Below are 17247 nucleotides of genomic sequence, written 5' to 3'. Positions count from 1 at the left end.
CTGGAGTTTAAGTGACTTACATGCACAGTGCTGAAGTTTGACTTGTTTTTTCCTCAGCTTTCCAGTCTCAGACAGAGTAATGAAATACAAAGCTCTAAGCTATAACGAAAGAAGGAAAGCAATCTTAGTCTGTCACAGATAGACACACAAGGGGACCAGTCCTGCAAATTCTTTCTGACTCGTAGGTTGCAATTTTTGAATCTGACTAGGAGATTTAGCCTTAATTTCCGTGCGTTATGTAGCTAAATCTAGCTGAAATTGAAAAATGTAACCGTAGTTCTTACCCCAGCACAGAGTCCTATTCAAGGAAAGGGGCAGGATCCTCTGGTGTGAATCAGCATAGATTTAATTACTTTAAATGCAAATAATGTATTGACTTCAATGGAGCACACATTTTCCCCCCTTCGCCCCCCCCCCAAAAGGAGCTGGCCCAATAAATCTATGTTTGAGAAGCACTGCATTGATAAGGTTTTTCTGACAGGGTTGGCCCTCCGAATAATAGCACATCAGCAACATTGTTCGTATCATGAGCAGAACAGAAACACATTCAACGCTGAAAGATTTGTACAGTGACATACAAACAGCACACATTTAGTTCATCTTCTGGTCCCCGGATCTAAAGCTAAGGACATCTGCACTTTGCTTTCTCATTTAAATCCTTTTCCACAGAAGCAATACATAACACACCCAGTGAACAAAGCAATGCCAGCTGATTAACATCTGTTGGCTTGATTAAAATCATATAGATGGCAGAATTTCAGGTTCCAATAACTCTGGCTTGCACTTGCAACAAAGAAAGACATTGTGTAACCGGCTGCTGTTGCTGTAGCAGCTCATATGCTTTAGATTCACATTTCACACCTGAAAATGAGGATCTAGGCTGCCTGGCCTGCTTGTGTAAACTCCCTTTTATGTTAAACCAATAAAAGATATTAACAGACATTCCAGCTACTGTCCTTATTGTGGAATAACGTAATAGAAATTTTAGATCTCCGGTTAGATTGTATGAGTGAGATTTAGCTGTGAATGAAAGATAGAAGCAAAGGCGGCCCTATACTGAGACAGGACACTAGATTGGGAGGGCTCTGAGTTACTACAAATAATTATTTCCCAGGTATCTGCCTAGTGGGTCTTGCCCACATGCTCAGGGTCTAACTGATCAGGAAGGAATTTCCCCAGGGTCAGATTGGTGGGGGGGGCGGGTGAGTCACCTTCCTCTGCAGCATGGGGCATGGGTCACTTGGAGGTTTAAACTAGTGGTAAATGGTGAATTCTCTGTAACTTGAAGTCTTTAAACCAGGAATGGAGGACTTCTGTAACACAGTCAGAGGTTAGGGGTCTATTAGAGGAGTGGATGGGTGAGGTTCTGTGGCCTGCAATGTGCCAGATGTCAGAGTAGATGAACACTATGGTCCCATCTGACCTTAAAGTCTATGAGTCCAAATTCTAACTCATGAGAGAGTCTGGTGGGCCTGTCATATCCACATCCACACCCATACTTCATTCTCTTTAAAATCCCCATTCATGGGAGCTCAGTATTTTGAGTTTTGTTATAACAAGGTTGATTTCAATAGTAGGACAATGTGCAGATCCGCTGGAGGACTCCGAACAGTATACAGACCTTAATGAATTATGCCTCACAAAACACCCAGTGAAGCAGTGAAGATTTATCTCCATTTTTTTTCAGCTGGGGAAACTGATGAGTGACTTGCTCAAGGTTGAAAGATGTGGCAGATCTGGGAGGAGAAATGAGGCTGCTTAGTTCAGAGCCTTATTGTTTAGTCACAACACTATGAGCTACAGATCAGTGGCAGAGACTAGCACCGTCTTTTAAGCTGTGAGTGGGAATCCAATTCACAACAGAGAGCAAGCCCTGGAGAAATGGTATGTCTTCTAGCTTAATACAGATGAGCTAGGATGTGGGATCTTTTACAACATCTGTGTCTCTTTAGTAGATAGGTCTGTAAATTTTCAGAGTATCCTCAAAAGCTCAAGTTTTCCATCCAAATGAAGAAGAAATGCTAATACAAAGGTTTGTGCTCTTGATTCCTGGTGCAGTACAAAAGATGGAGATAAAGCTTTTCTTGTCCAGAATTCAAGCCACGGGACTCTTCCTGTCACTCTGATGAAGCCCCAAAGTTTAGACTTCGCTATACATAAGCAGAAGAAAGGGCAGGTTGGATGTAGAAAAGCCCCAACATCACTAGTTAGTTAAACAAACAGGCTGACTGATATTAAACTAATTTTTAAAAAAAATTATAGTATTATGACTCTTGTGGCAAAATGCACTGTGCTTTGGAATTAGGGCTGACATTTGATCAGTGTGTGATGTGATGAGTTGTCACTGTGAAGATAAGAGGAGGGGATATACACTTCACTAGTTCTACTGCTGACTGACAAATACCTCTGCTAATATTTGCTCTGCGTGTGTCTGATCAGAGCCACATATGGCACAGTTATGTTAGCTGCTCCTGGGGGACTCTGTAGCTAGTTGACATTTGCCCAAACTTAAATTAGCCTCAAAATAAATGAAACTTTTTGGAAATTCATAGAGAACAATGTACTCAAACTTGTGCTCTGCTTTTGAAATCTTGCAAGATAACCCAGATGATCACCTCTCTTTTTCCTTTCCTCAGTTCCATTCTACTGAAATGAAACATTGGTGGGGGGGAATGAAATTAGCTGACAAAAGTCTTCATTAGACACAGGTAAACATGAAAGCTTTGGTTAAAACATTGATTTGTGAAATACATCATCATCATCATCATCATCAGGTTAATGATACACGAATCAGATATCGTCAGAGGTTCAGGGATTTCCTTCTCCATTAAGAGAATGAAATGATCAAATGCCCTTACAATGTCTTTTTCTTTCAACAAATGGATTTCTGCAGAAGTATGCTGTGAAATGTCCCAGATGGTGCTTTTTAATTGCATTGGTGTGCATGCTTTATAGTTATGGCACAGCTTTCCTAATTGACTTGGTTCTGAATATTGTTGTTGTTGTTAACTTTTAAAGTCCAGCATCTGTTTTGTACAGCAACACACTTACCACTTTGGTGGAGAGGTAGGGGACACAATCTGAATGATTCTGTATGCATGGAATGACTGCAGAGATCCATCTGGAAATTGTAAATAAAAGGATGTCTTTTGAGAGACACCAAAAGCCTGGGAACACACAAACATGGGTCTGATTTACAGATCACAGGCCCTATGGCTTCCAGTCTGACACCCCAAAAACATCTCCCACCGTTATGCAAAAAATCTTTATTACTTTATCATTGGAACTGTACTATCAGAGTTAAGGTGTAATGCCTCACATCCACATCTCTGGATTCTGTTTAGAGAACATGAGCAACTACTGCAAGTGGTTATGTGCCTAAGGACTGTACATAGAGTGCAAGCAAGGGTTGAAGATGTGACTGTGCTGATACATTGTAATTCATGTGGATAAAAAAACAAATATTTACCAGCCAAGGCAATATCTAGTGCTCAGTAGCAAATAGAAACCTTGGGAAAGGGACAGAGAGCTAAGACTGAGTGACTGAAAAAGAGAGTCAAAAGAATGGGATAGAGGTGAGATGCTGCCCTTCTTGCATAATGTGTACAGCTCCATCAAATCTTATCTTCACTCCAGAGTAAACCATGAATATGGCAAGATCATACAGACAGGTGGAGTCCGGTTGTCCTAGGCTGAACAGTAAGTTAATGAATAGCATATTAAAAATATGTGACTTGTAACCTCTGAGACGAATAGGGATTTCAGTTTTGAATCTAAAGCAACCGATAAATAAATACCCCTATAATTTGCCTCCTTCTCAGTCTCTGCTGCCTTTCAATTCCTAATCATGCATACGGAAAATGTGGGAAGTGTTCTGCTGGCTATGTGCTAACGCATACGCATTCTAAAACTACTTAGTAGCCAGAGGCTGAATGACTGCTCTGAGATTATTTCCATCACCATCAAGGGCTAATGAAACACCTAATTTCAATGTCAAACCAAACCAACCAAGCCCCTCCACTTTATCTATATTCAATGCAAGACAATTCTGGCTCTTTGACATGAGATGTCAGCTATGCATCTATGCATATGAGAAATATGAAGACTGACATCAGAAATAATCTGAAATTGAGGCATAGGTGTGAATGTCACCCATGTAAAGGTTACAGGTAAAAACCCTGTGAGCCAACAGCAGCCCTAAGAGGCAAGAGATAAAATGAAAATAATAAAGGCTCCTATACCTTGAGTTTAAACCCTTATTCATAGGCCAGGTATCTGATAACTTTTTCCTATGAGTACTGCAAAATGAATATTCCGAGAAAGAAGAATATTGATACCAAGATACCAATCCTATAGAAAATGATAAACCTTCTAGAAAATGAGACTGATGGTTTAAGAACAGGCAGATGCATCACATAAAATGAGAACTAATGAAAGGCCATTGAAGTTGGCCATGAAAGATCAGGAGACTGAGGTAAGATTGGGAAATGTTAGGAAGGAAGCAGAAATAGAGTGAGGATAGAGCTCGGGACTGTTGGGTTGGGGAACAGTTGGCTGAGGGAACATGAGGATGAAGGGGCAGTGCGAGAGAGAGAGGAAATCATAGGAGTACAGAGAGCAGAAGACAAGCTGAAGGGGCAGAGGTGGGAACTGTGGAACAATATGAGAGGTTAGGAAACTGAGGGAAGATGTGCAGGCCAGGTGAAAACAAAGGGTTGATGGAGGACAGGAGAACTGGGAGAGCAGCGAGCAAGACTGTGAAAGGAGTCAGAAGATGTGGAATGATATGGAGAAGGAGACAGTAGAGTGATAGGGGAGGGAGATGGAATGACAGTTTCCCTACCCCAAAGTGTTAGGAGAGGAAAGTGGAGACCCCACTTAGCAGCCAGCTGAGAGGTCTGTTCTTTTGGGTGTGCATCTGAGTTTGAATTTTCAACTTGAAATGATCACATACCAATCCGGGATAAGAGCCTTCCCTAAAGGCTCAAAATTCAGAAGGCAGGACAAAAAAAGTGATTTATTACCATCTTTTAAAAAAATCTCTTAATTTTTAAGCCAATCAGTGATTGGTTTGGGTCCAATGTGATTGTTGAACAATTAAGGTTAGCATCACCATAAACGGTACTACACTGTAAAACAGAAATAACTCCTGCTGCGAAGCATTCTTAATGGCCTAACCCAACAAGAGGTCAGCTAGAAAATGTAGACTTTTAATCATCAAATCAATCTTTAGGGACACAAGGAATATGGTGTGTCCCCTTTTGGATTCCTACATTCTGGCAAAGGCCCTTCAGTTCAGTGGAGCCTGAATGAACACGACAAGAAGATTAATTGCAAGGTACGACTTCCAGACACATTATTATTTCATCTTTGCACATTTCAGTTGGCTTTCATTATCAACCCCACAAGAATTTCATCATCGTCATCTGTTTGCTATTTACAAATCTAACTTGGCTATCATCTCAATACCCAGAAATCCAGCTCTCCCTGTACTCCTGCTCTTTGTGCCAAGAATCTTTATGGAACATGGCAAAAGAACGGAAACCATTAGATGGGGGCAAAGGGTGCACTTGGAATATTTTGTTTTATTTCACTGCACGTTTAAACGTAATAGCAATGCCTGCTGAGTGTTGCTTGGTGTGTCATCAGTGGTGGTGTTGACTGAAAATATTTATATTTTGTTCCAGTGATAGTATCCATCGCAGCAGTGATTTTAGAGTTAGTGCCATAAGACAGGCAGTATTGCACCTCCAGCAACACAATTGCTGATGAACTGTAAAGGTCTAAAGTGTCATAAAGTGAAGGATAAGTAAATTCTGCCCTTTCAGCGAAGATAGAATTGACTAACAATCTTTCTCTGGGCAGATTTTAAAGGACAAACGGCACATTGTTTGCTGCCTCAAGCAGTGCAGTGCTAACTAAACTAGGCACTAGTCTTCCTTCTCCTCCTGTTTTTACATCAAGCCCTTAAGAAATGATTATTTGTACTTACTGTGGGATGTGGTTTTTTGTCAATGTGTAGAAGCCACTTATTGCACAAGCAGAAGGAAAAGCAGGCAAAGCATGAGAAGGAAATGCAGGGCAATAGATTTAATCAAAATAGGTCAAATGCCCAGAGGCAGTAGGACGACGATTTCTTGTCTTTGTGCGTCACGTTCAAATGCCAATGTTCATGAGTACACAATAGGGCAATGTAGATCTACAAGGTTAATTTTGTCCATAATCTGTTATGTTGCCCATATGTTTCCGGTCTGTTTTTTTTAATGAGCTCACCCTAGAAAGAACAAACAATGTTGAGCTCTATATAGTAGATTTTAGTCTTTAATCAGTGAAACTAGTTATTACAGAGATCTGATACTGTTTGGTTATTCCTGCTAATATCTCACTGTGACAATTAAAATGTTTTCAAGTGTACAGGATCTCCTAGAATTACTTCATGTTACCTGATTTGTATAATTTCGAGATACCTAATTCTTTTTTTAACATGGTTAAAAATTGAGAAATTGCCATTATACATTTTCTCTCCATTCATCCCTTCTTTTGAAAATGTTCATTGGAAAAGGAGAACAGTTGTCACACTCTCCGTGAACTTAAATTTTAGTGAAATTAAAGAAAAATTAGTGTCCTACTCTTTAAAATGTTGATTTTGGAAGACTAGCAGTGAGAGAAGATTTCTAATACTACTTCTAGTATTACTGCTACTGAGCAGCCTTTGGGGCTGTGCTCTGCATCCTAAACTCCTGTTGCTTCCAATAGGGGCTCAGCATCTCATAGGTTGCACTCAACACCTGAGCATTGGACTCAAAACAGAACTACTTACAATCCATATTGAATGCAGAACATTTCATTGGATGGGTGGGTGGCATATATAGACACGTGTTGGATACAATGGAGGATGGGGGAGCTACCGCCTTTTTGACCCCTTGGTTTCACCACATCTAACATCAATAAGAGATTTTTATAGATGCATCACATGCAGAAAATTAAAGGTCCTCTGTACCAGTATTCTGATAATATCAAAATTTGCATAGAATGCCCAGGAGTGTTTTCCCTAATTTCCTTTCCTTCCGCGTACAGAACGAGCTATACTCTATATAAACTCACACCATTTTGAAATGCATCCTGCCACAGTGGCGATATAAAATGCTCTCTGTGCTTCTCTTAGGACGGGAATAACTTGTGGAGAAATGGTGATACATGGATTTGTGTTGAAGTCTGTATGTGAGTCACAAAGCTCAGTGAGCCTAAAACAGTGAGGAAAAAATAGCTTGATTGATGGCTTTCTCCAAGAATAATGCAAAAAGAGAATTGTGTGAGCTTGCTGTTGAAAAGAGTCTGTCAGGAATAGATTAAGCTGAATAGGTTAAGTACAGGTCAGTTCCAATTCAATCTGCACTGCTCTAAACTTTTCAGAAGGCACCTCTGCTATGCCAAAAAGACAATGGGACAAGAATATCCTGTGTATATAATTTAAAATTAGGCATAGTCTTCCTCTAACCCATGGATAAACTCTATTGGCTAAAGAAACCTCTTCTGAAAGGCTATTGTAAAACCAAACTTATGAAATTAGACTGGAGTGACTGACAACTCCTTGTCAATTGTCTCTGACTCACTAATTCTTGTCTCAGACCTCTACTAGCAGCAACACTGTTAAATGTGTCTCGGCATTTCTAGTAAAAATCCCAAGGCCAGTTGCTTAGTTGGTATATATCAGAATAGCTCCATTGACTTCAACAGAGCTATGCCAAATTTCACTAGCTGAGGATCAGTCCTACAAAGTACAGAGCTTGGTATCTCAGCTCATAAAGACCTTTCCTGTCTGAAAATGTGAAAAGTCTTTTTGGCTGGTTTGTTTAATTCTGAATAACTTTTTCTAGAAGAAGCACACAGCATTTAATCTTTACACGTTTGAGCAATTTTCTAAATAAAAATGGCAGGTTTTTTAATTAATTTTTGCAATTCAGTAGTCCATTTCTGTGTGATGTTTTGGCAGACCTTGTAGCACACTGAAGGTTTGTGTTTATGCTCAAGGTCCTCAGGCTGCTTTTGCAGTAAGTTGTTACTCTGTACAGTACTGTACAAAACGTATGGGAACATACACCAGAGAGGAGAGATGGGGAGTGAGCATGATCAAATTTCTTAGAAAAAATAATACATATTGGTGCAATGTACACAACTGAAACATATGGGAACATTTTGACAATGCATAAGAGTAAGTGCACTGTGCTGAAAGAATGAGAAAGCACATTGGCCAGTTCAGCACAGAGTAATAAGCAGGTACAACTCCACTGAAATAGACAGGATTACAAAGAGCTGAATTTGGCTCATTTAATTCTTTTAGAAACTGTCACAGTCTGTATTGACCAGTTCATCAGAGACCTCAGAATCACTGTTAGCCCTGTCTACTTTGAGAGACACCTGGGATTTCAGTTGTTCACTCTGGATTCATTTTAAAGCAGTCTTTAAATTATATTTGTGCTGCACCCACCACAAAGAGGCTTTGATCCTTATCAGGAAATTTGGGCACTACTGTAATACAAATCATTAATAATAATGACTCTCGCTTGTGATGAAGGGTTTTGTGATATGTTACATTTAGGCCCCACTTCAACACAGCATTTAAGCAAGTACTTTTAAGTATGTGATCAGTTAGACTGAATTGAATGAGACAACTCTCAGATTGAAAGTTAAGCACACACTTAAAGTCTTTGTGGTATAGGGGCCTTAAATAGTCACAATCTGAAAGCTGCGTTATATATCTGAGCATACATCGTGCAAACAAAGTAGACATTTGGTGCACACAGTTAGATATTTATAACCAACCTATACTTCCTTGAGAATTTACAGAACTCTAATTTGTAAATGCAGTGTATTTACAGGTATGTAAGGTTGTAAAGTACCAACAAATATTTCTATTGCTGTGGCAAGGGCCCACTGACACTGAAAGTTGGTGGAAATATGAGTGCAAAGAAACCTGAAAATGCACTGTTCATGTTGTGTTGCCTCTATGCTCCATCTGCTTTGGCTGCAGTCCAGGCTAAAATCCCAACATTCTCTATTTGACTAAAACTCCCTGTGTGTATATATGTGACTTTGTATGTGTTAGCATTCATTATATATATTAGAGCTGATCAGGAAATGGGAATTTTTTCCACAAAAAAATCTGAAAATAAAATCATTTTGGTTTGGAATTTTCCTCAGAAAATGTCAACTTCTCAGCAAAAATCAGAAACTGAAAGTTTGCCAAAAAGGGAAATAGCTTGAATTTGGAAATGCTTCCGCAGTGCTTCATTGGGGTTGGTCAGGTGCCTTGTGCCCATTCTTCTCTGTAGGCCAGGCTCCCTAGTCTGACTGTATTTCCTATGATGCTGTATGGTCTCTCCTCTAGGTGAGGGGAAAGGGTGCATCATGGGAGGTGTATTGAAGCTTAGGGAGTCTGGCCTAGAGAGAAGAATGGGGGCATGAGGCAACTGAACTACAACTTCCATGCGGCAGCGCAACAGCATATCCAAATAAAAATATTTCCGTTTTTAGGCTTTTGTTTTTATGATGAAAAATTTAAATTTTTCACAGAAAGCAGACGAGTTCAGCTGGGAAAAATATGTGTATATATGTGAGCCATTATATGTGAATCCATATAAAGTTCCACAGCTGGTGTAAATCAGCACAGTTTCACAGTTCCATTGAGTTCAAGTGGAGTTAGATGGCTTATCCCAGCTATAGTTCCTGCTCCCATTACAAACACCCACCCACATGCATGCATACAGACAGACAGACACACACATATTTCCTGTACAACACAGATTCCTATTGCTAAGATGTCGGCCTTGTGTGAGAACACTCTTGTGTTCTCAACAAATTTTGCATGGTAGTTTAGAAAAGGCAAACTTGGCTTTCTTTTCTTTTTTTTTTTTTTAATGCCAACAGAAACAAAACTGTTGCTTTTTACAGATTCAGACTAACACGGCTACCCCTCTGATACAATATTGTAGTAATTATCACCTTACCAGAGTAAAAAGCCCACCTAAACTGATTGGGTCTTGTTCTTAATTTTAACCACAGACTTCTAAAATTCAAAGTATTTCTTCTTCAGATTCTTTAAAGGGAAAAGAAAAAGAAAGAGAAAATAAAAGAGGGGGGGGGAAACCACTCATACAGAGAGTGCAGCCTGAGGCTGTAATCCTGCTTTCAAGAGGAGACATTAAAAAGAAACCTCAGAAAAGCCTTCAACTACCAGGTGAGAGAGAGTATAAAAGTTATTTTGTGCTGGTTTTGATGTGGAGCCATGACATGGATCTTGGAATCAGTTTTATCAGTTTTAATTTACTGGAAATTATATAGGCAAATCATACACCCTACTCCTCTCATGCTGGGCCTTGTGAATACAATTGAGAACATAGTAAATGCTGTCTCTGAGTTATTGAAGTCAATCAGCTATTGACAGTGGGAAAGCCTGATAAAAAACCTGTGGGTTTCACTGTTTGCTGCTCTCACTGAGCGCCCATAAACATATGTATCTTTGGAAAACTATCATGTGTTTTCAACTTCCTGAAGAATTCTTGTAAAATATAACTGAACCACATTACCCTTTGTCCTGTGCTTTTATTCCACTAATGGACAAATTGGGAGGAGGCTGAGAACAAATGTGCTATTAATTACCCAGATGGCTTTTTAATAGAACCTTGGATTATTGCACAGCCACTAAACATTGTCCAGAAATTTCTTAATAACGCCGGTGAGCGAGGCATTCCTTCTGAGAGAATAAAGATACCATTGACCAGGAGGCTAAGTTATGTCAGGTTAGTTTAAGAGATAGCAGACAAAGACTGTGTATTGTATAGGAGGAATGACAAGCCATATCCTAGCTGTCCAGCTCCTCCAGCAATGTCAGATTTTCTAATTCACTGCAGATTCTCATAAAACTGGGTGGTCAGCTCTAGGGAAAACCAACAGTGGGCCTATTGATACTGGGTGGGAGAGACATAATTTTGAATTAACCTGGATTGATTTAATACAGCAAAGAGTCTTGGTATCAGGATAAAATAAGGATTAATACATTAAATGTTAGGTCAGAATGTTAAGTCCCATTGTTGAAAGACCTACAGGCACTAAGTCAAAGCTTAACGCAAGCACGTATTTTAATAAATCAGATTTCTGGTCCTTTTACAATTCCACAACGGAGATTCACTACAAAAATGATTCTGGTAGAAATTAAGATAATAGTTTACAGAAAGAGAGGACACATTGTTTTAGTAACCTTTTATTGTGTTTATCGGCAAAGAGTAATTTTCAACTTACTATTTTTGTTCATTTCAGATATTTCAGTCTTTATTTCAGCTGACACTGTAATGGCTGGGAGAATAACCAGCTAAGTATTGTTCTAGTTTTCTTGGAATGGTCTTCCCAGACACAAACCTGGCTCTTTGTGTTTTCCAACTAAACAGCAACTAACTTTTGCCGTGCATGTCAGCAGATTATTAGTGATAGATCACAAGCGAGGCACAAAACTCCCATTTTCAATATCTGTTGCATTATTTCAGGTAATAGGATTTCAGCTCTGGAAGACTTTTTATAGTGTTGTTTCTTGGCAGTAACAGATATTTTAAAAATCCATTTCTTATCTGTAAACAGTCTGAAAATTACCTTAATAATTGCAATGAAAAACAGGAGACTGCTAGCAAGCCAGCGTTGACATTGCCAAGTAAACTACAGTAAACACATTAGTTGAAGTAAAAATAAATTTTAAAATGGAAAAAGGTAATTTAAATTTAAAGGGGAATAACACTGAAGCAGTAGGAGATTTGACTTTTTGTGTTTTCTCACAGATTTGAAAGCTGATATCTTAAACACTGTAAAATTGAGTAGTGTGTCTTTTTAATTTTAAAAATTAAAATTAGTAGTAGTTTGGCTAGTATTTTTACTGAGAGACAATATGGGCTAGTGATCTGTAATGGGATTCAGATACAAGAATTTCTTAGGGAATTAGTGGCTGGTCATTAATTTACTGTGGGGCCTTGGGCAAGTCACTTACTCTCTTCAAGCCAAATGTATCCCTACTGTAACCCTATTGATTTTAGTGGATCTATACCTGAGGCAAATTTGCACTTCAGTGTATGTCCCCAATGTACAGTGAGATTAATACTAGAGACAGGTTTATGTCTACACACTGTTTTGAAGTGGTAAAATACTATATAAATAATACATTATCAGTTTGTCCTTCTGAAATTTTAATGCCTTCTTCACACAGTAAAATTACAACATATTTTCCTATTGAAGATGGCAGAAAATGTCTCATTTGGCCGGTCAGAAGGATAGTGGGATAGTTATAATGTTAATCTGTCCAGTACACTACCACCAGAAGAAAATTTTATCTCTGGATGGAACAGATTGCTTGTGTTTTGAGTGGTGGAATTTTCTCTCCATTAACCCTACAATCCCCTACATATTTCCCTCACTGTGTTAGCAGTTGTCAAAGATGACTAAAGGTAAATGGTTTCCCCATCATCAAGAAAGATGGCTCCTAACCACATAACATAGATCTGAAAGTCAGGGCTGAAAAGAGAAGAAATTTCTAACCCAGTGAGCAGCAATGGCTAAGATTTGATATGAGACCATCCTGAGTACAAGTCTTAACTAATTATTATTGGTATCAATAGAGATTAACATTAGCTGAGTTTAGTTGGGTCTGGTCATAGCTAGAATCATAATGAAAAGGGCTGTGTCATATTTTCACATGTTCCTTCTTTTGTGTGTGTGCGTGTGAGAGAGAGAGAGAGAGAGAGATAACATTGTATCATTAACATCCTAGGGAGGATCTAAGTTTTTCTTTTTGCCTTATTCAATTATTCCACTTTTGGCACCAATAGCTATCCTTTAGAATGAACCAATTGTTTCTCCCTTTGTGCAGGTGATCATATTTAACAGTGTGCGTTGGGGTATCGCTTACTTGTAAGAAATGGATTTATTCTTTATTTAACACTTACGTAACAACCCCATTCAGAATCTCATAAACAGGTCAGGATAAAAACTCCAGGAAGGAAGTTCAGCTTGCCTTGAATAACTATGCTCTTGTTATCAGGCAAAAGCAGATATTACTTCATTTGTGAATAAGAATTTGTGATACATCCCCAGATGCATGCTGCCTTGTGCAAGCAACATACATGTGCATACAGAACACTTTGCGTTTACTATTTGCTTACATAATTGTGAAATACAGTATGATTCCACCCTCCCCTATGTATATAGAAGGTGTGAAACAGATGGATACATTTCCGTTCTTAGCAATGGATCTATACTGCAATTGGTTTAAAAAACGTGGGTACATTAAAACAAAGGATAATTTCACTGAAAATGTTTTATTTTTCTGGAACACATCAAATGCAAATGAGGACTTTAGGCATTCATTCTAGAAATTATGACAGATTAAAAAAAGAATACCTCAGTTTCAGCGGTAACATTTTTCACACACCTTGGGCCAAAAACATCCTTGGTGTTTTACATCAGGGAGGTATTTGACCCATTATGTTGGTATTGAGAAGGCAACAGAAATACACAATTAGCCTCTCCAGAGTAACAGCACTTTCACATCTAGTGTGTTCACTCTGAAACCTACTTTAATGTCAAAATATAGTGCACTGTGTTCTGATATTGTATGATAACAGTATTTTATACTTTTACTGTCTTTTGGCTGAATATTTCAAAAGGATAAGTCTGGTAACACACCCGGGAAGTAGGTAAGTATTGCTGTGCCCATCTAAAGTAATGAAATAGTACCATATGTTAGCACTTTCTTCAGAAGAGCTACTTTAGTATCTCCATAGCACATTTCATCCAAGAATCTCAAAGTCTGCAAACTTTAATGCAAATTGAGCATTAATTAAACAAAGTTTCCTAAGGAATGTGCTAACTTGGGCCTAATATGACTTTCTTTTGGTTCAATAACTAAACTCTAGTGATCAGGGTCGGACCCATGGTTTGAAACATTCATACAGATTGGACCTGGGGGGCCCATCTACACTAGAACTATCACAATGTTGGGGACCCTGGACAGGACCCTGGACAGAGCAAGGCTCTATCATGGTTTGTAGACATGGTTAAAACACGGTTGGGTCCCATCTGGATTTTAAAATGATGGAATAGCACTTTAATCACATTAGGGGACAATCATGTTGGAACCTGGTCCATCAATGTGGATGTTATTAGGGCCCTTGCAGTGTGCCAATTCCAACAAAGTGAGACAATTAAGACTACACAAGTCATCTGCTTTGCCTGTTTATTGCAGGGGTGATCTCACATACCATCTGTGCTGCACTCCCTAGAAACAACTGGCCAAGTTAAGAATGCATTGAAAAGCCTCCACTCTAAAATTTCTGGCTTTTACAGGTTTAACTCAGACCTTCCATGATATTTGGACATAAATATTTGTGCTTAATTGAAAAATAGCTCTGTGTGCTTCCTCTAAATAGAAATGAGTTTCAGTCAGTTCTCAGTGCACTTCTGATGCCCTATTTAGAGAAACAGACTCTTTTCAGTTCCTGATCTCTCTCAAAGGCTGTGACAGAAAGTGAGTTGAATGATGAATGTTCACTTTTAAAGTATTCAGTATATAGAGTTTCTTTCAGGCTCCTACCTCAACTCTCTCCCTGTGAACTCAAAGCAAACTTTACGAAATCAACCAGAAAATTACTCTCTGTACAGAAATGATGAGAATTGGTAAATATGAAACAGTTACTGAAAATATATATATTTTAATCAAATCTTAGGGCTCAGCCTTAAAGTCAGACAATCATAAACCAATGCAAGCACATGCCCGCAAACACAAGCACAATCAAAGCATCGAGGGAAATACCTGTACAGTGTCAGTTATAGATATATTGTTACAAAGACAACATTGCTACTAATGTACAAAACAAAATATGATACATGAGTTCAAGACAGAAGTTTCCTTAGCTCTAAATAAGCTGGCACTGGAACAAGCTAAGCTTGCTGTCTGCCAGGAAATACCTGGCCAGGACACTCTAACATCCTTTCTTGTTTTCTTTTGGACATATTTTTGTAATTGCTTGTCCTCAGGTACAAAGATGCTTGCAGGAAGTCATTAATCTTTCATGAGACTATTCTACCATTTCTTAATTCAGAACAATAAAAGCCCGGAGAGGCATGCATACTCATGTCACTGTCTGCTTCAAGGGAAAGGAAGTTTTAATGGAAGACAAATCTGATCAAATGATAGCAAGAGATAATGAAATGGCTGTGTTAAAGAGAGTAGTGTAACAGAGCAAAACAAAGAAAAAACCCTTCGATCTAATTCTTTTTCTTTGGTACAAGACCAGATGGGATCTGCAGACATTATGAATTATTACAGCTGAAAGAGGTGTGATTGGTCCAAGATTCCACCTCCCCCGCTCTCCCGCCTGACCATCCACACACCCTGCCCCCCCCATCCTTTCATGCAGATATTGAAGAGAAAAAGGGTCTTGTTTGCTGTCTGAAGCAGGTGTGGTTAAGCTAAATGGAGAGATGATGTCCAGCTGGAAGCACACATCAGCCAGCTGCCCAGTGCAGGCTGCTTAGATAAATACCACCTGTTACTAAACAGGAGGGGGAAAAAACAATAGTCACATCGCAGGAACCTGCTGATTCTCTGGCTATTGTGCTTATGCTTTTGTAGCTAGGTTAGTCCCCAAACCCAACATGAGCCTCAAATAAATGATCACATGCAATATGCTTAATTTGATTGTGGACAATGACAAGAGGCTTTCAGAGAACCGGGGGAAATAATTCAACCTATGCTGGTAGCACACGTGCAGAATAACAAACATCACTCTGGAGAAGAGAAGGATGACCAAAAGGACACACAGAGGGCACAAACAGCTTTACAGGTGCTGTCTAAATCAAAGACCGGGCTGAAGAGTGGATGTCTAAATGAGATTAGAATAATGAGAGCTCTGAGATTCTTTGTTTTCCTCTTGCACTAAACTGAAGCAGACTTTGCCAGTTTATGCATCAGTAATGTTAACACAAAGTTGCTGTCCCTATAAATAACAGGTTGCTTATCTATATCATTCTGTACAGAATGTCTTGTGCTTTTAGTCAGAGTATTTTACAGATGTGGTAATCTCTTGAACATTATTTGATCTGAGAGTAATCATTAAACAGTAAATTATGACACATCTGTACAGCTCATGGCCTTATACAAGAAAGGGATTCGTTTGACCTAGCTAGCATGTTTCCTAAAGTGAGCCATTTATTCTTCACTCAGATAGCCCGAAGGCTAAAGATGTATTTTTTTTCTCAGACGCAGTGAAGCAGGACATGTGAGTGATCACAAATCATGACATCATACAAACATAGCCTGAACATGACTAGGGAGAAGTAACCATTCTTCGAGTTACTGTAGCCCTTTTGTTAATAATATTGTAGATGAAAAGATCCAATGATTCTACGAGGAAGGATTCATGCATTGAACTGGGACTGAAGATCCAGATTCTGTTCCAAGGTTTGACAGATTGCCTGTTTGACCTTGGGCAAATCATTTAATCTTTTTTGCTTCCATTTCCTGTCTGTAAAATGGACATAATACCCCCCAGAGATGTTTTAAAGGTAAATTCATTACTGTAAATGTAGCTGTCATATTGTGCTGATAAGTATCAGAAAAAGACTTGTACCTAAAATAAACACAGAAATACATGAAAAGTTAGACTAAGGCAAACCAGACTTCTTTTAAGTGGATCATAGTTTAGCTTAAATTAGTTACTAGAAACATTTTGAAATATAATTTTTTTTGAACTTATTGTAAATTTTCAGTCAAATGGGTTTTTTAAATAAAAAATGGCTTTTTTGACATTTCTGTGAAAAATGTCCAATTTTGTTTTTTTTAAAAAACATGTTTTTATCAATTTATTTTGGTTTTCAGGGTCTGGTTTTTAACGTCCTCCCCTCAAAAATATTTCAACAAAAGCAAAATAATTTTCATTTTTGTAAATAATAATTATAATCATCATCATAATATGGAGGGAATCATTTTGCAACCAACTCTAGTTTTAATAGCTGTAGGACCTCCTCTGTCACCCTTAGGAATAGCACAAGCCCCGGGAGAGGTATCGCACAGTGAGTGCTTAGATAAGGAATGAAGCTCTCTGCACCAGTACACAGTGTTCCCTGCAAGCAGAGGAAACATTTGTTCTTGTAGCTTGTTGTGCCTGCCCTTTAAGCAGGGAGGGAGGCAGGAGACAAAGCAAACAAAAG

General features: G+C 38.7%; 1 long non-coding RNA gene across 1 annotated transcript in view; it reads left to right on the top strand.

The window, feature by feature from the left end:
- The first annotated feature begins 3514 nt into the window (after nucleotides 1–3514).
- LOC117873568 overlaps nucleotides 3515–17247 on the top strand; it is a 74336-nt gene continuing 60603 nt past the window's right edge. The window contains exon 1 of the long non-coding RNA XR_004644760.1: nucleotides 3515–3699. This is a non-coding gene — a long non-coding RNA (uncharacterized LOC117873568). The remainder of the gene's footprint in view (nucleotides 3700–17247) is intronic.

This window comes from Trachemys scripta, chromosome 2 (assembly GCF_013100865.1).
Source record: "Trachemys scripta elegans isolate TJP31775 chromosome 2, CAS_Tse_1.0, whole genome shotgun sequence".
Taxonomy (NCBI): domain Eukaryota; kingdom Metazoa; phylum Chordata; order Testudines; family Emydidae; genus Trachemys; species Trachemys scripta.
The sequence above is the reverse complement of the archived record's forward strand: the minus strand, read 5'-3'. Positions and strand labels throughout refer to the sequence as shown.